This window comes from Saimiri boliviensis, chromosome 14, assembly GCF_048565385.1.
Source record: "Saimiri boliviensis isolate mSaiBol1 chromosome 14, mSaiBol1.pri, whole genome shotgun sequence".
In the NCBI taxonomy this organism is placed as follows: Eukaryota; Metazoa; Chordata; class Mammalia; order Primates; family Cebidae; genus Saimiri; species Saimiri boliviensis.
The window spans coordinates 63,079,308-63,102,782 of record NC_133462.1 but is presented as its reverse complement, the minus strand read 5'-3'; the positions used below and the strand labels follow the sequence as shown (position 1 = coordinate 63,102,782).

General features: G+C 43.0%; 1 protein-coding gene and 1 pseudogene across 2 annotated transcripts in view; both read left to right on the top strand.

Moving 5' to 3' along the window:
- Nucleotides 1-23,475, top strand: part of KCNH1 (potassium voltage-gated channel subfamily H member 1) — a 440,752-nt gene that overhangs the window by 214,121 nt on the left and 203,156 nt on the right. The window lies entirely within an intron of this gene.
- Nucleotides 11,118-23,475, top strand: part of LOC141581070 (importin-7 pseudogene) — a 36,112-nt pseudogene continuing 23,754 nt past the window's right edge.

Sequence of the window (23,475 nt, the reverse complement as noted above, 5' to 3'; positions counted from 1 at the left end):
TTGAGTTTGGGCCAGAAGACACTGGGTAGGGCTGCATCCTCCCTTTTCTTCTCGTCATGCAGAATCTCACCCTATTCCAATGTTCCTAGACAAAGCTGCTTCTTGGCAAGCATCTACATATGGAGAAATCACATTTCTACCATCTTTTGCTTTGGCAATTGGCTTTTTGGGCCAAACTTCATGATTTTCAGTAGAGTGACTCCTTCCTCACTGGGTACAATTTCTTGGCATATACTTAAGAAGGGCTGTTGTACCCTGACTGTTGCAGGTATAACCCTGGGAAGTGGCCGTGAGTTCCCATGCACCACACGTACTTGAGTGGCTCTTGGGATCTTTCATATAAATAAGTTTCAGCCTTTTTCCCTCCATGTGGTTGGATATAGCTTTAGCCAAGTTACAATTTTAAATTGATGGCGGATTATCTGTCAGATACATAATTTGCAAGAAAGTGAAAGTGCCTTTTTCACTTTCTTCATGGCGTCCTTTGATTCTCAGAAGTTTAAAATTTTGATGTTCTGATTTCTCTATTTTTTTCTTTTGCTGCTTGTGATTTTGGTGTCATTTTTCAGGATCTTGGTCTTTAATCTACCGCTTGGTTATTGCCGCCCTAGCCTCCAGTTATCCATGAATTTGATCAGCATGGCATCAGTTTGAGGGAGTTCTGGCCATATAAAAGCAGTACCTGCTCTAGAGCAATCCTTCTTCTCCTACTCACTTCAGAAACTTGGAGGGGGCACTTCTCATATCTATCAGTGAGGGAATCTGAGTGAATGTGAGAGAGAGCACTGAATTATCATTGACACATATAACTCATAAACTGCTGACTTTATTATGGATAGGCTATTTGGACACACTGCTTTTATTTATTTATTTTTCATTGCATTTTAGGTTTTGGGGTACATGCGAAGAACATGCAAGATTGTTGCATAGGTACACATATGGCAGTGTGATTTGCTGCCTTCCTCCCCATCACCTATATCTGGCATTTCTCCCCATGCTATCTCTCCCCAACTCCCCACCCCCCGCTGTCCCTCCCCTATTTCCCCCCCGACAGACCCCAGTGTGTGATGCTCCCCTCCCTGTGTCCATGTGTTCTCATTGTTCAACACCTACCTATGAGTGAGAACATGCGGTGTTTGATTTTCTGCTCTTGTGTCAGTTTGCTGAGAATGATGGTTTCCAGGTTCATCCATGTCCCTACAAAGGACACAAACTCATTTTTTATGGCTGCATAGTATTCCATGGTGTATATGTGCCACATTTTCCAGGTCCAGTCTATTATCGATGGGATTTGGGTTGGTTCCAGGTCTTTGCTGTTGTAAACAGTGCTGCGGTGAACATTCGTGTGCATGGGACACACTGTTTTTAAAATTTCATCCACTGGATGTCTCATTCCTGTGTGATAAAGAAGGCATAAGAAATAGTTATGGAAATCAGTTTTTCTGGGATACTGCTGAAAGCTGGGACCAAGATGGTCATTGTGTGGAATGACAATAAGCACTTCTCTCCAGTGCTTGATCTGAGAGTTAGGCGATAATAGCTGAGTGTGGGAGGAGCCACATGGTGTTGATCTGTGGTATCTTCCCCCGGCAGCATCTTGCTGTCCCCTCCCCAGCACTGTGTCTGCCCCCATTCCCTGGCAGCCAGACATAGCTGCTGCTTGCTGCATATGAAATCTGCTTTTCACAGTCAGCTGGGCCCTGGAGACTTGACTGTTTCTTATCCCCAGGCTTATAAGCTGAGCATGAGGCTTGAGGCAGGGAGAAGACCCACATGAGGTCACATGCTAACCTTTCTACAACCAGCCCTGCTGCAAATAGACTCCATGACTTTACCTCTGGGAGTTCAGACCTGACTGCATGTGTCACGCCCCTTCCCCCCTCCATCAGCCCCTCCCTAGATCCTGAAACCGAGCTGAAAGAGGAAGTAGGACTATGTAGGTGAGGTTTGGTTTGAGAGGAGTAATGGCTTTTATGCTGGACTAAGTGGATTTGATTTAAGGAGAATGAAAATATTCTAGTTCTTTATATTGATAGACTGCTTTGAGCAGACAGTGTTTTACTTACATTATGCCACTTAATCCTCATAGTAACACAGTTGAAGTGAGGCACGGAGAGGCTGACTAGTTTTCCAGACATGATACAGTTACCGACAGGAAGAAACAGAGCTTACATTTGAGTCTTCTGAAGTGCCCCCTCAGCACCCCATAGCTGCCCTTTGGTAAACCCCACTGGGAACACTGATAGGTAAGACCAGTTTTACAATGTTATTTTTTTCCCCTCAAGATGAAAGAAATGATGCTCACAGAGAACTCTTTTGGTCTAAGCTGTCAGTGTGAACGGTTTATTGTTGGTGATAGTCTCAGTTCACTGGACTCAGGGCTACATGTTTACTCTATGCAACCAATGCTTGACTGGGGAGGTGTCTATATTAACCATTTGGATCCTGATCAGACTAAAGGAGGAGATTTAACCCCAAGTCCCTGGTCCTCGACAGCACCAGTGTGCCCTGCTCTTACATTTGGAGCAATCAAGATAATGACAATGTTGATGATATTAAGAGCTAAAATTTATTAGACACTTATTATGGGCTACTCCTAACTCATATTGACTAACCTAATCCTCATAACCCTGTGAGACGGGATTGTTGTTCCCATTTTACAGTAAGAAAACAGGTACAGAAAAGTAACAAGTCATTTGCCTAAAATCAGCTAGGAACTGGAGGAACTGGGAGATTTGTAGATTGCAACCACAGGTACTGACTCGGTGTGTACTGAAGACCTGTCCTGTGTCCAGATCCCTACAGGGATGGCTCTTTTTCCTCTTTGTCCCTGCCTCTGCCTCCTTAAGGAGCTGATGATGTGGGGAGTCATGAGGGAGGTCAAGACGGGTGAACCTTCTTATGAGCATAGGCAGTGGAGGTGGTCTCCTGTTCTCCCCGTCACTTCCCCTTAGTTACTCTCTGTGTGGCTTTGAAAACTTTGTAAAGCTCGATGTTGTTTTCTGAACTTCAGTTTCCTCATCTGTAAATGGAGGAGGTGATGGCTCTGTTTCGTTGGCAGTGTGGTTGACATGCTTGGATGTAATGTCTGTGAAAGCCCTGGCATGGCAACTGGCAGTTAGTAAGTGCTGAATAAATAACTGCTGGAGTTATTGTTTTTATTGTTACTCTTTTCCTCTTCCTCTTCCATTCTGTTCCCACCCTAGACAGAGATGTGGGTGTTGCCTCGTGAATGCTGTCTAGATGTTGTCTAACCTCAGTCCCTCTTCCAGTGGCCAGTCTCTGTGCAGCCTGTGCTCCAGAGCCTGCTCCTCTCCTTATGAAATGGCAGGCGTCATTCATTTATTTGTACCACTGGCCTTTGGAATACATTAAATAACACTACCTCAAAGAATTTCTTCACACCTTTCACAGAGTATGTCAACTCTCCTCTCCAACTGCTAGTCCACCAGAGATGGAGGCCCTGGAGTGATGGGGGTGGGGAAGCATGAGGGAAGGCTTTTGGGGTCAGTGGGACAGAGCCCAAGAAGGATGTTCTTCTGCATGGCGTGGAGGCTTCTGATACCGTCACCACTTTGCAGGCTCACTCAGCTGCTGCTTTCCTCTTTTAATCAGGCTTTTTGCAAAGCAGTTATCTCATTATTTAAATATCCTCCAGTTGAATGTTCTCACACTCATAACTTAATGACCTTAATTATGCCTATTAGTGAGAAAAGTACTTGGCATTACACTGCATTGCCTGCTGACATTCCACCATTCCTTAGAGGCTTATGCTTCCTGGTCAGGTACATAAAGAGATGGTGGAACAGGAGAACTACTAAGATAAAATAGCCCCTTCTATGCCCACTGCGCTCACTGTTCGCCAAGGTTAGGTATGCTTGGTTTTATGCTCTGTCTTAGGGATGAGGATGGGAAGGAGAGAACAGGCATCTGGAATGTGGCCGATTCTCTTTGTGTCCCCAAGGAGCAATTTTGCTTTTCTGTGCCTCTAAGTTCTACCACCTGGAGATGGAAAAAGTAAACATTATCTCTCCTTTCCTGAGAGCCAGAGTTGGTAGTAAATTTGAGATCTGCTCTGCAGTATTGGTCCAGTACTTTCCAGAGAGGACTTTACTGGAGAAAACCTTGACAGTTGACTTGAGGTGTCAACCCTTATTCCAATGGAAAAGTGAACAGGATCTTAATGTTTTGATTATGATATTTCATTTTTTTATGTTTATTATGAATGCCTACCCTGTTCCGGGTACATCATAGGTATTTCTTGACAGCAAATAGACTATTTTTTACCCTGAGCCTATATATCCATGAAAAAAAATTTGCTGTTTGTTGCTGTAATGAAATACATACTGTGTTCACCATCCATGCTTAGAGTGAGTAGTGGGAATACTTTTAGTGACATTAAGAGGCCCTGAGCCCTTCCCAAGTCCTCCCAGAGACTTTGCTAATTTACTGCCTGTCTTGGACAAGTATATTTTATCCATTCATTAAACAAAATTTAGGGCTGCATGATGGTGAGATAAATCAATGAACGAAACCTCCAGAGGCAGCAGTCTAAGAGAGGACAGACAAGTACATAGATAATTTGATATAGCATGAGAAATCCTGTGGTTATAGTTAAGTATGGACTTCTAAGAGAAGAAGTGGGTAGAAGTGACCTAAACCAGTCTTTGGGGTCAAGGAACAATGGACATTTACTGTGACCTAAGGGTGGAAGAGAAGTTAGCCAGATGGAAAAAAAGTGAGTGATGGTAGACCAGAGGACCCAGTGCATTTGAAGAGAATGAAGTGCGTTCACATAGCTGAAACGTAGGGGAAGAGAGCAACTAGCTACAATCAAAGCAAAAGCAGAAGGCAGCAGCTACTTTTGATGGGACCTATGCACTAAAGAGCTTATACCTTCTCCTGAGGGCAAGAGGAGATATCCAGGACTTTAAGTAATAATAATAATAATAATAATAATAATAATTATTATTAGAGATTGGATTGAAGGGGAGCAAGATGAAAGGCAGACATGACAGGAAGTTTTTGTATTATTTTAGTGGAGGAACGTTGATGGTCTGAGCTAAGGCAGTGGTAGTGAGAGAACTGGAGGGGTTTCAGAAATCTTAAGAAAGTAGATGGACAGGTCTTGGCAATGTCTCTCCCTGGGGTTGGGGACAGAGTGTACCGCTGTACTATGGAGGGCCCACTTTACCGCAGGCTTCCTTCCCAGCAGGGCAGGTAGATACAGCATTTTGACAATGCCTGAAACCACCACTTTCAGCCATATGGTGGGTCTGTGGGCGGCTGGGCAGCAACAGTGGGAAACAGACGGGCTGCCTGGCAGCAGTGATGAATGGGCATATCTCCCAGAGCCGAGACTTCCCTTTTAGCTTCAAAACAGAGCCACTTTCCTCCCACTACCACCATGTGCACAGAGGTGTGAGGGCTCAAGGGTCACCAGGTGGTGTTTGTGGCCACATCTGCACATGCAGATAGAGACCGTAGTCAACAGCAGAGTGGCATCTTAATTTGTTCTTTTTCCAGCAGTGTCCTTTGCTTGAGCTCCTCTGGGCTAAAATTGAAAAAATACTGTGTCTTGATAGAATTATTTTACGAAAGGAATAATTGGTCAGACCCTGCTGTCAGCACATGTTGGTTTTGTCTGCTCTGCAGAGCTGGGAACCACCTGCTCCTGGTAAGAGGGTTGCAGGTGGGGGTGGGTGCCATCTCCTCTACCTTCCCCTCATTGGTTCACTTACTAGCATTTGATGTTTCCTTGGAGTCTGTTTATCCTGTTCTTCCTGGGGCTTCTCCTCCCCTCTGAGCTGCCCGCATGTAGTCCAACATCCTTAGTGAGGCCAGCTCTGAGCACTGCCTGTGAGATGTGGTATACGGAAAAATGAAGGCTCCCCAGTGTCCTCTTCATGCCTGAGGTTTGGAGGCACAAGTGCTTATAGACTCATTCCCTGAAATCACTGCACACTTGTTTTTCTTATTTGGGGCTAGAGGACTTTGCTGCAAGGCCACAGGCTACTTGATCCAGGGTCAACCCACCCGTGTATTATTCCTCACCCACCTTCTCTCCATCCCCCTCCTCCTCATGTGGCCTCTTTTTTCCCTACCGAGGAACCACCACACTTGACCTGCTCTGATCCCCAAGCACGGCCATCTCCCTTTCTGCCTTTTCACGTTCCTTTTGCCTCCTTTCTCTCTCATTTTCCTCTTACTGAACAAATCTGAAACTTTGATTCTGAGCTGCGGAGCTGTCTTCCAGAAGGTTCTGAAGGAGAGATTTTCCCTCTTCCCTCAGCCAGATTTTGGGCCCTACTGCTTTGCTCAGAGGTAAAGGCAGGTTTCAGGGTGGCTGGCTGTGTGCTCAGAGACTGCTGCCGGGGCTTGATGCCTCTCACTTGGGAAAGGAGAGCAGTGCTCACACTTTTGGTTCCAAAACCAGCCTTTCGCTGGAGCCCCCCATCCCCTATTTGCTGTAGAGGAAACTGCATCAGGGGAGAGGGGCCCCTCCCTTCTGAATCTGCTATATCCAATTCAGGGGCTGGGGCTGCTGTTGACACAGATGAAAGTACACAGTGGGTACATGTTTTTGAAAACTTTTATTTACCTAATTCCTGCCCCGTCCTACTTCCAATCTCATCACCCCAAGCTGGGCACTTCCTTGAATTCACTAGAAATATAAATGGCTAAGTCTATTTTGGGACTGTCTCTTAGAGCCTAGGACTAAGGGGAGAAGAAAGAGTCAATGGGATGGGGTATGTCTGTCGACCTGCCCCTGCTAAACTCAGCAACCATGATGAGATAAATACCCTTCCAGCATTTCAAGGCTGAGGAACCCACAGAGGGAGGGATCGATTCCATTTACTCATTCTGGAATCAGCCGCTATTCTACAGACTGCTGAGACCCGGCTGCTGTGAGCATCAGGAGCACAAGTCTCTGGCCTGACTGAGAACTCTAACAGACGGTGGATGCAGCAGCTCCTGAAGGCCCGGTTTGGATCCCTGATTCCTCCAACCACAAACATTCTGCTCTTTCATTTTTCTTTGTTCCTTTTTTCCAAGTCCTTGTGGTGCTTTTTTTCTGGAGTTGGTTCTGCCCCAGTGTATAAGTCAAATTAGTGGCATTTCTCCCCGTAAGTTAGGAGTGGAGGGAGAGCACCCACGCCCTTTGAGGACTTTGCCAGCCTCACTGGTACCCTTGGCAAAGGGCAATGTGAAACCTTTCAAGGAGTAACCTTATGGCATGCTCCTTTTAGCTATTTTTTGTTCATATTATAATACCCTTTTGTCTTTATCTGGCAGCTTTCCTTCTGAGCCTTTAAGCATTACTCAGGTTTTAAAATTTACACAGGGAGCTGTCTGTGTTGACTGTGCTTTATTTATTCATCGGTCATATATTTATTTGGCCTTCTGAGTTCTTAGCACTGTGCCAGGCTGTGGGGCTCCAGAGATGAATTGTTCTCAGAGCCTGCCCTCAAGGAGTTTATAATCTGGTGATCTAGCAAGTAACTCTAAATCAAAGTGGGTGTGATAAATGCTGTAAAAAAAAAAAAAGGCTCTGGATAAAGGGCTTTGGATTTTGGAGAATGAGAAATGACTTTCAGGAAGACATGTCTTCAATAGTTTTAGGAGCAGACCTCTAAAAATACTGTGTTAATGGTAACATGCTCCTCAAAAGCTTATTATCATCATTACTGGTAAAGCAGGGATCGATTCGTGGGTCACGTAGTATTTGATGTGTGTGCATCTTAAATAAGGCTCTATATAATTTGGATATGGGGATGGACATTTATCTCTCTATCTGGCCAATGGAGATAACCAACTTAAGTAGCCAGAAGGGGAATGAGGGCTCAACCCTGTGTGGGAGTTGCTGATCATTTAGTGGGCTTAGAGAACATGTTTAAACAAAGCAACTGGCAAGTATGGATAGCAAGGAAGGAATGCCAGTATGCAGGATGAGTGGATCCAGGAAAGCTGGGCTGGAATGGTATAATGAATGAAGCTGTGCAGAAGTGGCAGGAAAAGGTGTTTTGAAAGTGGGGTGTGGTTTTCATAGGTCAAGGATTCTGTGCTATAGAAGATATTATCCCTGCCTCAAGCAGCTCAGCATCCAAGTGACTATTAGATCCTGTTACATAAAACAGATAAATGGAATATAAGATGCTGTGTGAAACCGTTCTTCTTTCTCAAGGTCAACAGGCTTGTCCTGAACTGCTAAAGCAGCTCTTCTTCCTAACTTTCTTAACTTTCTTAGTAGCAGCAGTGACTTCCCAACTCCCATGCCCCATCTCCAGCCTCTGGACCTTTTCCCTTTTTTCCTGCATCATTTTCTACCTGAAACGTCAGCATCCACAAGACGCCTGGTGTCCTTCACTTCTTTAGGTTCCCATTATGACATCCCCAATCTTGGTCCACATCACTCCTCATGGGAACAGTACAAGAGCCTCCTGATTTTGACTCTCCACTTCATGTGTTCCTCTCTGCCCACACCATCCCACCCATCCCCATCCAACCTGACCCCCCACTGCCACGTGGAGAGTCACTTGAAGGCAGAGTCCTGTCAGGAGGATGTTGTAGTTGCCCAGGTGAGAGCTGAGGTGAGCTCTGATGATGGTGGTGGCGAGTGCAGATGAAAAGAGGAAAATGCAAGATGGATTTTGGAGGTGGGACCAACAGGACCAGGTGATGAATTGGCTGTGGTAGGGTTGAGGGCAGAACATTTGTGAGACTAGTATCTTACATAGACCTGGCTTAGTAGCAGTGAACTAACTAGGTGTGGAAGTGGGGTTAGGGGTGCTGTTTAGTGGTAGACCATGAGTTGAAGTTTAAATATGTTGATTTTGAGCTATCCAAGAGATGTAAGTAGAGAGTTCGTTTATGGGGCTGGGGCTAAAGAGAGAGGATTGGTCAGAGATATAGATCTGGAAGCCATTGGCATGTAGCATTTGTTAGGTCCGGGTGTTAACTGAGTATGTGCTATTAGATGCAGCTTTTCTACCAAAGGTCTTGGAGGGAGGGGTGTGTGTGTTTTATTTTTGCTAGGGTAATGTGACCTGTGTATGGCTGTAACAGGGTACTAAAGTTGGGCTTCTTTCTGTCTGGCTAGGTTGAGGAGAAGGAGGATGGGAAGAATGGAGAACAAGGCACTATCTGGATTTAGATAGAAAAAAGCCTGTCAGTGAGAACCCTATTATTCCAGTAACTATTGTGTACAAAGATTACCGTGGCTCTTCTGCCACTCTGCAGAGAGACGGGCTGTGTAAGCAATGCACAGGCTCTTCTTGCTCCGTCGTGACCTTGGGCAGTGTTTGCGCACGGAATTAGTAAGGTGGCTAACTGCACTGAATCAGCATCAGCACTACCCACCGGTCTGGTGATCATCCCTGCCTCTGCCCAGAGTTCTTTTCCAGAAAGTCTCTAAACAAACTAAACATACTCAAGTGCTTCACACCTCCCACAGCCTTCCCTAGCCCACCATGCGTCACAAAACATATTTGTCCTTTCAAGTGAAACAGTAATCTTTGCTTACCTAGATTCAAAAGTTCCAAGATGTACACAGCTGAAAAATAAAGAAACCGGCAAAAGAACTTGTAAATGCCCTTCTGCCCAGATAAACTGTCTGAACAGCCCAGCTCAAATTCTGACAGGAGCACTGGGGGTGATTTGTGCCAGATGCTCTGTGGCCCTTCCCAGCTCTCTTGGTATGTGAATGGGGATGGCTCTGAGCAAGCCTACTTTCCACCCAGGCATCACTGTATTTTTGAACTGCTTTGTATTAGTGTAATTATTTGTTTAAGTCTGTCCCCGCCCTTCCACTCTCTCTCTTGTTAAGGTTTTTAAGTGAAAGAACTGAGTTTACCTTGTTTACCACTGTGTTCTTAGGGCAGAGCAGAGTGCCTACCAGGCAACAGGCATTTAGGACCAAAGAATCACAGCCGGTGCTCGACTTACGACCACGATTGGTTCCGACAGACCGGTCGTAACACGATTTGGTCGTAAGTTGAGTAGGCTATATGTACAGTACTGTGAAATGATGTTATAAAAATCTTTAAGTCATATTTTATCATAATTTTCTTTCATTATTGTTATATATCATAATTTTCTTTGTTCATTTTATGCCATTTGTATCATCTCTACACCATTTTGTTTCCTATTTTTACATTCGTCAGGTTTAAGTAAAACACTGCATTACCAGTACAACTGGTTTAATATTTGCAAAACATACAAAATTACAAAATACAGGTGCATACAAAAATACAAAATACAGGTGTAAAAAATGCCATAGGAAACATTTTCCCAATTGCAAAACATATCAAAATATGTAAACATGTACGAAACATTTTATTGGCAATTCCTCTTGGTAGACATCTTGGGAGAGGTTTGATGAAAAATATCCAAGACACAAAACACAAATTGCTGTACCGAGTCTGGGATAACAGTTGAAATGGTGCACGCGGAGATGGTAGTGCTGCCAGAAGCCGGTCTGCACTGTCCTATGCCCAGCTGGGCAACGTTTGCACTGCCAGGCGCCGAGCAGTCGTGGCTAGCGATTGTGGTCGTAAAGTCGAATGCTCGTAAGTTGCATAGGTTGTAAGTCGATCAGTACCTGTATACTCATTTTCTACTCCCTTATCCTAAAGTTTCTTCTCTCACTATGGGTCTTTTCTACTATCTATTGTGGATTTAGTTTAAAGAAATCTGATTTTAATATGTACCTTTGTGGTGTTGGCTTCATGAGAACTAGATAATGGTTAACAGCCTGGACCTTAGCATTTGGCAGACAGGGGCTTGAATTCTGTTTTGCTTAGCTACTGGCCAGGAGACCTTGGGCAAGATGCTCAAACTCTCTGAGCCTCATTGTCCTCATCTGCAAAATGGGATAAGTTTCTTACCTTAAAGTGTTACAAAGACCAAATGAAGTCACAAATACAAACCACCTAGTAGAATGCCTGGCCCACCATTTAGTGGAAGTTAAACACAAATACATCCTGAGAGCTTGTCATTGTTCTTTTAGATTTACTTTTTTGGTCTCAAGACTCTTATATAATCTTAAAACATTATCAGAAATCTCAAAATCCCAAAAAGCTTTTGTTTGTATGAGATAATGAGATATATGTCTTAATACAAACTGTTTTAGAAATTAAAACTGTAATTTAAAAATCTATTTATTTAAGAATAAAAGTAATAAACTTATTGCATATTGACTATCAACATATTTTTAGAAATAATTTTGTGTTAGGAGTGTTGTTCCTTTATAGACTTTGAAACTCTTTTCGATCCTATCTTAATGAATGAAGCTGGAATCTCATATCTACCTCAGTTCATTGCAATATTACATACCATGTGGTTTCTGGAAACTCTGCTCACACTGTACATTTGTGAGAGAATGAGAGTGAAAAAGGAAGGTAATGTCTTAGTTTTTTTATTTTTTATTTTTTTGAGACGGAGTTTTGCTCTTGTTACCCAGGCTGGAGTGCAATGGCGCGATCTTGGCTAACCGCAACCTCCGCCTCCTGGGTTCAGCCAATTCTCCTGCCTCAGCCTCCTGAGTAGCTGGGATTATAGGCACGCGCCACCATGCCCAGCTAATTTTTTGTATTTTTAGTAGAGACGGGGTTTCACCATGTTGACCAGGTTGGTCTTGGTCTCTCGACCTTGTGATCCACCCGCCTCGGCCTCCCAAAGTGCTGGGATTACAGGCTTGAGCCACCGCGCCCGGCCATGTCTTAGTTTTATTAGAGAAATAATGTTGAATTTAAGGACTCCTGAAAAGGTCTCAGGGAATCTCTAGAATTCCTGGTCATACTGTGGGAACTGCTTTCTAGATCCTGGTTTCTATAAAATAGGGTCATAGTCAGATATTTAGGGTTAATCTGAGTAAGTAATTAGTGAGACTGATCAAAAGCCCCTGTGAGCCCAGCCCTGGAAGGCTCTGTTAGAATCTGAGTCTGAGCATCCTCAAATTCACACTGGGCTTCTTCCCCAACACCCAGTCAGGTAGACGGCTCTCTTCCACGTAGCTTCTCTATTCATTCTGTCTTCAGCTGAGTTCAGGCCCTCATTACCCAACACCTGAATGTCAAGCCAGACTGCTGTTGGTATAGCAATTTGATATAGGAGAAAGAGCATCCTGGAGTCACTTAGACCTGGCTACAAATTCTGAATTCATTTACTGTGAGGTGTATCTGTAAAAGGTGGTTGACAGGACCCACCCACCCCAGGGGATCTTACATTCTAAGTGAGATTATGGTGCCACATGCCTGACACGGGCCTGGCTCACCATGGGTTCTCAGCAGCAAGTTCTGCTTCTTTCCTGGGCGGTCCCAGCCAGCTTACTCTCTGGGCTGTCAGTAAATCTCATTCTTCTGAATCCCTGAGGTATATAAAGCCAATATTATACACATTTACCACACACTTGCAGGTTGTATGTTTTCTGTCTTCTGTGCCTTGTTTTGCAAGACTGTAAGCCACCAGAGGGTAAAACCATGCCTCTTACTGTTTCTGTACCTTCCATGGGGCTGAGGTTTATAAATATTGATTGTTTTGAGTAAAATAATTAAAGGACATATTTTCTGCCCTTGACAGATGCCCAGTATAATGAGATATGATGTATTACATTTATACAAGGCAATATAGTCATACTTAAAAAGTATTATTACAAACAAGTGACAGTCAGCAGTCAGGTCAGCTCCACAAACAACAGAGAGAACTGCCACAAGCACAACTGTTTAACAAAGCAGATTTCCAAGCCTTTGTCAATGGTAGACATATTTTGAGTATTTTTCAATTTAATGTAATCCACAAGGGAAAGAGAAAAGAATGTAGTGCCTTAGAGTTGTTTAGAAAGGCATTAGACTAAGCCAGATGTTCCTGGAGGAGGCAGCTGAGGTGGTCCTGGCCAGCCACTCCACTTCCCCTCCAGGGGTCTTGCTATCTCAGCAGGCTTCCTAGCCCACTCTTCTTAGAGCCCATAGACTTGTGTCTCCTTCTCGTCTGGGAGCATCAGCTCACTGTTTCCCTGCCTCTGCCTCTCAGCTTCCTCTGTACCATGCCCTTCGAAAGTGCCCCAGATGGCAGGAGTCAATGTAAAAGAAGCTGTCTGAGGCTGGTTTTGCTTTTTGCTCTTCTGGTACCCCGGTCCCTCCCCTCACATTCCTCAAAGGCAGGCAAGGCCTAGTACCTCCTTGGAGCAGGGGAGAGAAAACCATAGCAAGAGCAGTACAAATCCAAATTAAGATCTCAGTAAATTATCCTGTCTTATTTAAAAATCACAGTAGGGCTCTTGTCTGATTTCATATCCGTGGGAGTCTGTAGGAGCTGCTGGAAGAGAGGGCAGGGGTGTCCTCATGACTCTGTCTAGGAGAGCACAGTTAATGTCTTTCCCTACTTGTGCAGGTGTTTGAGGTGAAGGCAGTCTCTAAAGTAGATCCTATATAAGCTCCTGATGGGTTTGTAACCAACCCAGACAGAGTAAGTACGTACTTTCTTGGTTTTAAAGATTTTTGAGCCAGACACAGCATCATCATCTTCACCAACTTTGTTTTATATTCAGTTCATTCAGCTCCATCTTCTGCTCTTAGATAAGAGAATTTCTACTTCTGTTTTCTGCTGGAGGAAGCACAAGTGGACAACCTCCTCATCATTATGGTCTTTCACTGACTTAAAAACTTGGAAGACCAGCTTCCTACCATCCGCTACATCCAGACCACTGTGGTCACGTTGCTCTTTGAGTTATCAAGGTGTTAGTCCGCATAGCGTGGGCTTAGTGAGAGCTCTCTATTGATCCCATTGTGAGTGGAAAAAACCCCTGGGCCATGGAAGACCATTCCATTTAGAGGTATGGAGCCAGTCACAGGCAAGGATTTGTTTGAAAAGACCAAAATATGCTCGTTTAGAAATGCTGTAGGGACATGCTTTCAGGAGCTTCCTATTCTAAAGCTATTTGCTGGAAGACAGAAAAAGATGGCATTTTTTAACTGTACAGCCATACACAAACCCCTCCATGGGGTAATAGGAAAGAAAAGTCTGCCTTTTTTCTTTTTTCCTTTCTTCCTCCCTCCCTCCCTCCTTCCCTTCCTCCTTCTCTCCCTTCCCTCCTCCCTCCCTCCCTCTCTCTCTCCCTCTCTGCCTCCCTTCCCTCCCTCCCTGCCTCCCTGCCTGCCTCCCTGCCTCCCCTCCCTCCATTCCCTCCCTTCCTTACTTTCCTTTCTTAAATGGAGTGGCACTCTGTTGCCCAGGCTGGAGTGCAGAGGTGCGATCTGGACTCACTGCAACCTCCACCTCTTGGGTTCAAGCTATTCTTCTGCCTCAGCCTCCCGAGTAGCTGGGACTACAGGTGTGCACCACCTTGCTCGGCTTATTTTTGTATTTTTAGTAGAGATGGGATTTCACCATATTGGCCAGTCTGGTCTTGAACTCCTAACCTCTTGATCTGCCCACCTTGGTCTCCCCCAGTGCTGGGATTACAGGTGTGAGCCACTGTGCCCGACCCATTTTCCTTATTTTCTTCACTTGTTCCTTGTTCTTTCCTCCTCATTCTTTCTTTTTTTCTACTCATCCTTTTCCTCCTTCTTTCTTTGTGTATCTGGTTGACATTAGTTCTAAAGAAAAGCTAAGCTTTCCCCTGGGTTGCTAGACACTAGGAACCCAGAATGTTCTGGGAAGAGCCTCCACTTTTAGTCTTATATTCTTAGTTTATATGTAAAATATACTCACTTCCTCAGGGATTTAGCTAAGAGTCGAGGGTTCAGGACTCTTTTATTCTGTCTGCTTACTGGTCATATTATTCTCTTCAGCCAGTCTATTTAAAGTAGACACAGAAAAAAGGGAGAAAATCCTTCAATCTCCTTTTTTAAAGGCATCTTTGATCTTATGTCTATCACAACTTTGTCCTGAACTGCTTAGATGGTTTTAGGGCTACTGCCTACAGCCTGGCCACTGCTCAGGTTTTTTCTAGGGTTTATATTTTTGGTGGTAGGGGTTTGTCAGTAACGTTTTTAAAAGATCCCATACATTGATGACACCAGCTTCATCACTTACCTATGGTTTACAGTGGTTCAGGTCAAGGTCTTAGAATGAAGGACTGGGAAAACCAGTTCTGTACTTGATATTTAATCATTGTGAATTTTAGTTCCCTTACATAAATTGGGGGACCATGGTCCTGTATCAGGTAACATCCAAGAATGGGGAAGATTGAGATTGATTAAAAACTGAGATTGTTGATATAAAACCTCCTACATGTTTTGCTCTTATTAAGTTTCTTCTCACATACCTTACTCTGTTACTGATAAGCGATATCAGTAACAATTGTTGACATCCTAAATTACTCAGAATCTCTGGTGGTTGTCAGCAGTATTACCGTAGGATTGCTTATCTGATGATCTGTCTGTGTTAATCTCAGCTGCAGTAGGGTTTAGGATGTGTCTATGTAAATGCATGTGCCTGCATGTGATATGGCTTTGCTGGAAAAGTAAAAGCAGAGATAGTTCTAGGTCCAACTTTTTAGTAGCCACATCCAAGAGTATTTTTCTTTAGTTCGAGAATTATCTCTTCTCTGAAACTACATTCTGTCTTCTGCTCTCAACTTTTACCCCTTTCCTGTGTTTCCTGATGTCTCTGTCTCTAGAACCCTGTTGATAATGGGTATGTGTGGGAAGATAATTATGGGTCAGAGAGGCCTTCTATTGCAAAGCATCCTATATACAGATGAGACATGGTACTTCATCTCTCATCCTCCTCCTTCTCCTTCACCTAAACACCATTTTAGCTTTTGCTGCCTTTTAGGAATGTATTAGAAGATTTCATGTTTTATAAAGGGATAAACCAGAGGAGAGGGCCTATGAGGTCTCTTTCTCTTTATAGCATCCTGAGATGCTGTAAATATCTAACGGACCACTCTTGCCATCTGATTGTAATTGAGGCAATGGAAAAGGGCAGCATACATCTGTGATACAGAATTAACCTTTGCTACTTATTATTGCATCTACATTGTGTGCCATACATGTGTGAAGATATGAAATGGATAAAGCACAGACTCTATTGTTAAAAAGCTCAGAGTTAAGTAGAAAGAGAGATGAATAAATCCTGTGTTAATATACATTGTGATTAATTTGGCCAAGGTTGTATAGCAAAGACTGGATTTACCCTCTTGCCTGAAAAAAAAGAAAAGAAAAAAAAATTAAACAGAAAGCTTAAGAAAGTATATAAAATAATACTTTCAAGATACTGGACATCAAGCAAAAAAGGACAGTGATTCCTAAGATGCAGGAAATAAATGAAGTTAGTCCTATGATTGCCCAGTTTACTGCCTTGAGAGAATTTCCACAACCTGGTTAGGGAACTGAGTCAGAATCGGAGGAGATGGAATTGAGTGCATGGATCTGATCAAGGCAGCTAGATTTCATAGAAGAGAGTATTGTCTTAGTCTGATTTCTGTTACTAAAACAGAATACCACACAGACTGGATAATTTATAAGGAAAAGAGTTTATTTAGCTCATGGTTCCTCCAGAAAGATGGGCAGTCCAAGAGCATGGTGCTGGCATCTTGTGAGGGCCTTCATGATGCATCATAATATGGCAGAGGGCATTCCATTGTGAGAGGGCAAAAGCAAGAGAGCCAGAGAGAGCGCACTTTTATAACAAAACTACTCCAATAGTAACCAACTCATTTTGAAGGTACTGACATTAATCCACTTGAGAGGGTAGAGGGATGACATTTTCAACACATGCACTTTTGAGGGACATATTCAGACCATAGCAAGTATCAAATAGGAGCAGGCTACACAAAAAGAAAACTAGGAAGACATTGCAGAGAATCTTTCTCAAGCCTTCAATAGATAATTAATCAACACACGTGAATGAAGAAACTACCCAAAGCTAGGAGAAGAATGACCCAAAAGAATTATTAGAAAAACAGTGACTGGTGCTTGCTCAGTTTCCCACCAGGCCAACTGTATTCATGGGACATTGGATTGAGTAGTCAGAAGGTTCTTTCCTTGGCAGTGGGAAACAATTATCCCTAGACTAAGTACTGCTCTGGGTCCACATAACAAAATCTTAAAGATAAGACCCAAAAAGATCAAATTGTTTCAAAATAACTGTGTTCCAGAATAAAGCTCAAAAATATGTATAGCAATACAGAAGTATCCAGTATCCCAAAAGTCCTATTCACAATGTCTGACATTCAATAAAAATGACCAGTTATGCAAAGAAAGAAGAAAATGCAATGTATGATGAGAAAAATCAGTCAGCCAAAATGGACTCAATTGTTATAGGTTTTTAGAATTAACAGGCAAATACATTAGTTATTATAACTATATTCGATATGTTTAAAAAATTAAGTAGAGATGTGGTAATTTTTTTGTCCAAATCAAGCTTCTAGAGATGAGAAAGCATTGTCCAAGATAAAAATGCATTAGGTAGGATTAATGGCAGAATTGACAGTAGACATTGCAGAAGAGAAGATTAATAAACTTGAAGACCATATGAATTATCCAAATATGAATTATCTAAAATAAAATACCTAGAGAGAAAAGAATTTAAGAAAAATGAAAAAAGCATCAATGAGCTGTGATACAACTTTAAGGGCAAATATACATGTAATTGGAGTCTCCAAAGGACAAGAGAGGGAAATCTTTCTGACCCTACTCACTCGTGAGGCTGCTTTTATAATTTAAAAAATAAAAATAAAAACAAAGAATGAGAGAGAAAGAGACGGTAGAAGCAATATTTGAAGAAATAATGGTTGAAAAATCTTCGAGCTTGATGAAAACCATGAATTCACAGATCCAGAAGCCCAGCAAATACCAAGCGCAAGAAACATGAAGACACACAAAAACCTATGTCAAGGTACATAATAACATTTTCAAAAGTCAGTTATAAAAATCTTAAGGCAACCTTAGGAAAAAAATGTATGCTACATAATAAGAATCAAAGACATAAGATTTCCTGTTAGAAAGAATGTGAGTAGAAAACAGGAGAGCACCATCTTTAAAGTACTGAAAGAAACAAAACTATCAACCTATAATTCTATATCCAGCAAAAATATCTTTTAATACCAAAAGTTAAAGGAAGATATTTTAGATGTGTAAAATTTGAAAAATGTTTATCATCAACACACGAGCACTATAAAAAAATGTAAACAGATGTCTTTTAGACAAACCAAAAATGATACTGAATGAAAATATGAATTTCTATAAAGGAATGAACGAGCACCACCCTTTCTGCCTGAACTTTCTTCTCTTCTTTTGCTAACTCCTGCCAGTCCTTAATGACTCAGTTCAGAGGACACCACTTTTCATGCAACTCCTTAGAATGGAATTGGTATCCCTCCAAAGGCTCTCTATGATTTCCTCCTACATTGTGTTTATCATGATAATATAATTACCCACTTCTCTAACTCTTCTAGTAATTTATGAGCTTGAGGGCAGGGACTGTATACTGTTAACTGACAGTCAGTGAACGACAAATGCTTATTGAGTGGTTCAGTGTTCTGAATTAAGGCATGGCAATGACAATAAGACAGAAAGGGCTTTGTTTGGAAACACTTCTTGGGGCAAAACCAATTAAGCCTTTTCAAAGGTGATTGGGAATAGTAGATTCCACGTTATTATTGTCCAAACTTTAGTTTTTTGGGGTCCATTTTTGCAATACCCAAGTTCAACCTGTATTACTTTTTAACTCAATGTTAATGCTTAAATGGACTAATATATTTATATATAGATAAATGTGTTTTTTAAAAAAAATACAATATTGTAGTGTTGATGGTCTTTACAATTTAGTATATTTTTGCAGTGGCTGGTACCAGTTTTTTCTTTCCATATTTAGTGCTTCCTTCAGGAGCTCTTGTAAGGCAGGTGTGGTGGTGACAAAATCTCTCAGCATTTGCTTGTCTGTAAAGGATTGTATTTCTCCTTCACCTACAAAGCTTGGCTTGGCTGTATGTAAAATTCTGGGTTGATAATTCTTTAAGAATGTTGAATATTGGCCCCCACTCTTGTCTGGCTTATAGGGTTTCTGCAGAGAGATCTGCTGTTAGTCTGATGGGCTTTCCTTTGTGGGTAATCCAGCCTTTCTTTCTGGCTATGCTTAACATGTATTCCTTCATTTCAACCTTGGTGAATCTATTATGTGTCTTGGGGTTGCTCTTCTTGAGGAGTATCTTTGTGGTGGTCTCTGTATTTCCCAAGTTGGAGTATTGATCCGTCTCACTAGGTTGGGGAAGTTCTCCTGGATAATATCCTGAAGAGTGTTTCTAACTTGGTTTCATTCTCCCCATCACTTTCAGGTACATCAACCAAATGTAGGATTGGTGTTTTCATATAGTTCCATAAATTTTGGAGGCTTGGTATTTCCTTTTCATTCTTTTTTCTCTAAGCTTGTCTTCATGCTTTATTTCATTAAGTTGATCTTTAATCTCTGATGTCTTTTCTTTTACTTGATCGATTCAGCTATTGATACTTGTGTATGCTTCACAAAGTTCCCGTGCTGTGTTTTTCAGCTCCATCAGGTCATTTATGTTCTTCTCTAAACTGGTTATTCTGCTTAGCAATTCATCTAACCCTTTTTCAAGGTTCTTAGCTTGCTTGCATTGGGTTAGAACATGCTCCTTTAGCTTGGAGGAGTTTGTTATTATCCACCTTCTGAATCCTACTTCTGTCAATTCATCAAACTAATTCTCTGTCCAGTTTTGTCCCCTTTCTGGTGAGGAGTTTTGATCCTTTGGAGAAGAGGCATTCTGGTTTTTGTAATTTTCAGCCTTTTTGCACTGGTTTTTCCTCATCTTTATGGATTTATCTGCCTTTGGTCTTTGATGTTGGTGGCCTTGGCATGAGGTTTTGGTAGGGACATCCTTTTTGTTGATGTTGATGCTATTCATTTCTGTTTGTTTTCCTTCTAACAGTCAGGCCCCTCTGCTACAGGTCTGCTGGAGTTTACTGGAGATCTACTCCAGACTCTGTTTGCCTGGGCATCACCAGTAGAGGCTGCAGAATAGCAAAGCTAGCTACCTCTTCCTTCCTCTGGAAGCTTCATCCCAGAGGGGCATCTGCCAGATGCCACCTGGAGCTCTCCTGTATGAGATGTCTGTTGACCCCTGCTGGGAGGTGTCTCCCAGTCAGGGGGCACAGGGTTAGGGACCCACTTAAGAAGGCAGTCTGTCCCTTAGCAGAGCTCGAGCATTGTGCTGGGAGATCCGCTGCTCTCTTCAGAGTCAGCAGGCAGGAACGTTTAAGTCTGCTGAAGCTGCACCCACAGCTGCTCCTTCCCCCAGGTGCTCTGTCCTGGGAGGTGGGAGTTTGATCTATAATCCCCTGACTGGATTGCTGCCTCTCTTTCAGAGATGCCCTTCCCGGAGAGGAAGAATCTAGAGTGACAGTCTGACTACAGCAGCTTTGCAGCACTGTGGTGGGCTCCACCCAGCCCAAATTTCTTGGTGGCTTTGTTTACACTGTGAGGGGAAAACCGCCTACTCAAGCCTTAGTAATGGTGGACACCCCTGTGCGCACCATGCTCGAGCATTTCAGGTTGACTTCAGACTGTTGTGCTGGCAGTGAGAATTTCAAGCCAGTGGATTTTATCTTGCTGGGTTCCATGGGAGTGGGATCTGCTGAGCTAGACCACTTGGCTCCCTGGCTTCAGCCCCCTTTCCAGGGGGGTGAACAGTTCTGTCTTGCTGGTGTTCCAGGTGCCACTGGGGTGTGAAAGAAACTCCTGCAGCTAGCTCAGTGGTGTCTGCCCACAATGGCTGCCAAGTTTGGTTCTTGAAACCCAGGACCCTTGTGATATAGGCATGAGGGAATCTTCTGGTCTGCCAGTTGCGAAGACCATGGGAAAAGCATAGTATCTGGGCTGGAATGCACTGTTCCTCATGGCACAGTCCCTCATGGCTTCTCTTGGCTAAGGGAGGGAGTTCCCTGACCCCTTTGCAGTTCCCAGGTGAGGCGATGCCCCACGCTGCTTCTGCTTGCCCTCCATGGGCTGCACCCACTGTCTAACCAGTCCCAGTGAGGTGAGCTGGGTACCTCAGTTGGAAATGCAGAAATCACCTGCCTTCTCTGTTGATCGTGCTGGGAGCTGCAGACCAAAGCTGCTCCTATTTGGCTGTCCTAAGCAGATCCCAATATAAGGGGTTTATGGTCAGAGTCCATTCTTGGCCTCAGTCCTGATCTGTGTGCACTGGTAGTGCCTACTGAAGGGAAATAGGAAAAATGTGGCTTCAGATACTTAGTTAAATAGAGAATTCACCCTTCAGAAGTTTGAGTAGCTGCCTAAGGCTCTGTAAGTGAACTTTGGCCCTGATTGTTCCTGGAAGAGTAAAGCTGACTCAGAATAGGCCAATGCCTGACCCCTTTTTCTCTGCCTGCTGTCTCCAGAAGAGATGGAAGACAGTTTTCTGAATATGCCATTAAGCTGTCAGTTCAGGAATTGTGGTACAAACTGGCATGAATGCCTGGCAGAGAGCAGGGCAATTTGTGGAGATATATCCAGCAGCTTTTCCAGCACAGCTTTGGTAGGGAAGTGACTGCCTCTCTAAAGGAAGCATGGTTCCAGGCCAGGCCTGGGGAGAGTGAACAGGCGTGGAGGGATGGCAGACAAATTTCTTGGGTGCTGCTGCTCTTCTCTTACCAAAAGTACATGGGGAGTAATCCTGAGGTTGAGGAAAGATCATTCTTGGATCTGAAGTCAGGTTTGAGTTTGAAGGCCTAGCTCCTTGACTTATAAATTATGTGCCTTTGGGCAAAGACATTTAAGCTCTCTGAACTTTGGGATCTGCCTCTATAAAATAGAGCTGAAAAGAACTTGCCTGCCTACCTCATGGGATTCTCACATGCTCACTGAGATAATAGATACAGCAGTGCTTTGTAAACCTCCAGATATGCTGCAGGTGCTAGGAAAGAGAGGATTCTTTCAAGTAACAAAGCTCCTTTGAGAGGGAGGTTGCCCTTGATGTAGATACTAAATTGTTGGACTTGATGCTGTTGAAGCCAAAGGTGTCTGGTGAGACTTTGATCATTCTTGACATTAGAGTGAGGAATGTTGACAACTGTGTTCCTTTGAAAGGGTAGTGATCCTGGCTCTATGCATGCATGTGCCTATGGATGCAACAATTTCTCTGCCATGTTTTCTCTGCTCTCTAGTTCTTTTTCTGTGTATGCTTCCACTAGATCTGACATAGGCATCCAAGGACATGGCTTAGAGTGTTAGTGTCTGTAGAACGGGGAGGCTGATGAATCATTGCCCAGAGCATGGGCTGGGAGAAAGAGATTTGCCTCAGACCAGATGTAATCTAGGCCCTTGGTTTCACCATCCAGGTTTAATCATTTGATGAACGTTGTTCAGTCATTCATCAGTGCAATAAATTTCTATTGAACATCTTGTGTTTCTGAGTCTATATCCTGTTTCTTTTCCTGAGCAGTTAAACCTCCACCAAGTTTGTCCAAGACAGAATACCACAGTCCTGTGAATTTTGTAGCTCTTTACACGTTACAAAGCCTTTTGCATGGTCCTTCTTAATCCTCTCAATAACACTATAAAGTATAAAACATAATTTATATACACTTTAAGTTAGGCTGGCTGGGATGCAAAGAGATTAAGCAACCTGCCTAAGGTTGTATAGCTAGTAAGTGGTGGATTCGAGATTTAAACATAGTTTCTGATTCTGGCATCCTGGTGCCATCCTGTAACAGGACATGAAACAAACTGCCTTGTCCATGAAGAAGGCCAACAATTGTTAGGATATACGCTTTGTGTTATTGTCCTAGTACTAAGGATGTATTCATAGAGAAACTCATCCACCCCGAGATCCATTCTGGTCCCTCTGGTGATCAAGGGCCAAGATGCATGAGATAGGGAGGCTAGGTAGCCTCACATGTGTTAGCCAGGAAAGAAGTTTTCTCTATCAGAAGCAAAGCTCTGTTGGCATTCTTTGCCTTCATTAGCACACATTTGCTGCTCTAAGGCGCTGAGCTTTCCATCTATGACTGAATTCATTTACATTCATTTCTCTGAAAAAGCCTAGACCTCTGGATGGGAAGTTTTTCTAAATGCTCCCTCCCCCACCATCATACCTAGCACTTGTCTCTGGTCTATTGGATTATATTTAGGAAGAGAATTAGTGACTTCATTTGTTAGGGTAGGATTTATTCATTGTAACCTCCACCACAGCTACTGGAGCTTATTACTCATTCTTCCGTAATGTGTTCCTGCTAAATGCTGGTAGCTGCATACTTCACAGTCTTTTTCACAGTTTCTATGTTTTTACTGTGTATTAATGATTCCATTTTGCAGAGTGATAATGTGATGATGCTTTTTCTTTTCAGGGCTGAAAAGGTTTAGTGATTATTGCCTGATGTGGCTTCTAATTAGGATGTAGTTTAGATGTAAGCATCGATTTCTTCTTTCCAAACAAAGAAAACACCTCAGCAATCATCCAGCAAGCACATTAGGTCTGAAAAGAAAGTGATTTTTCCCTCCTACTCCTCA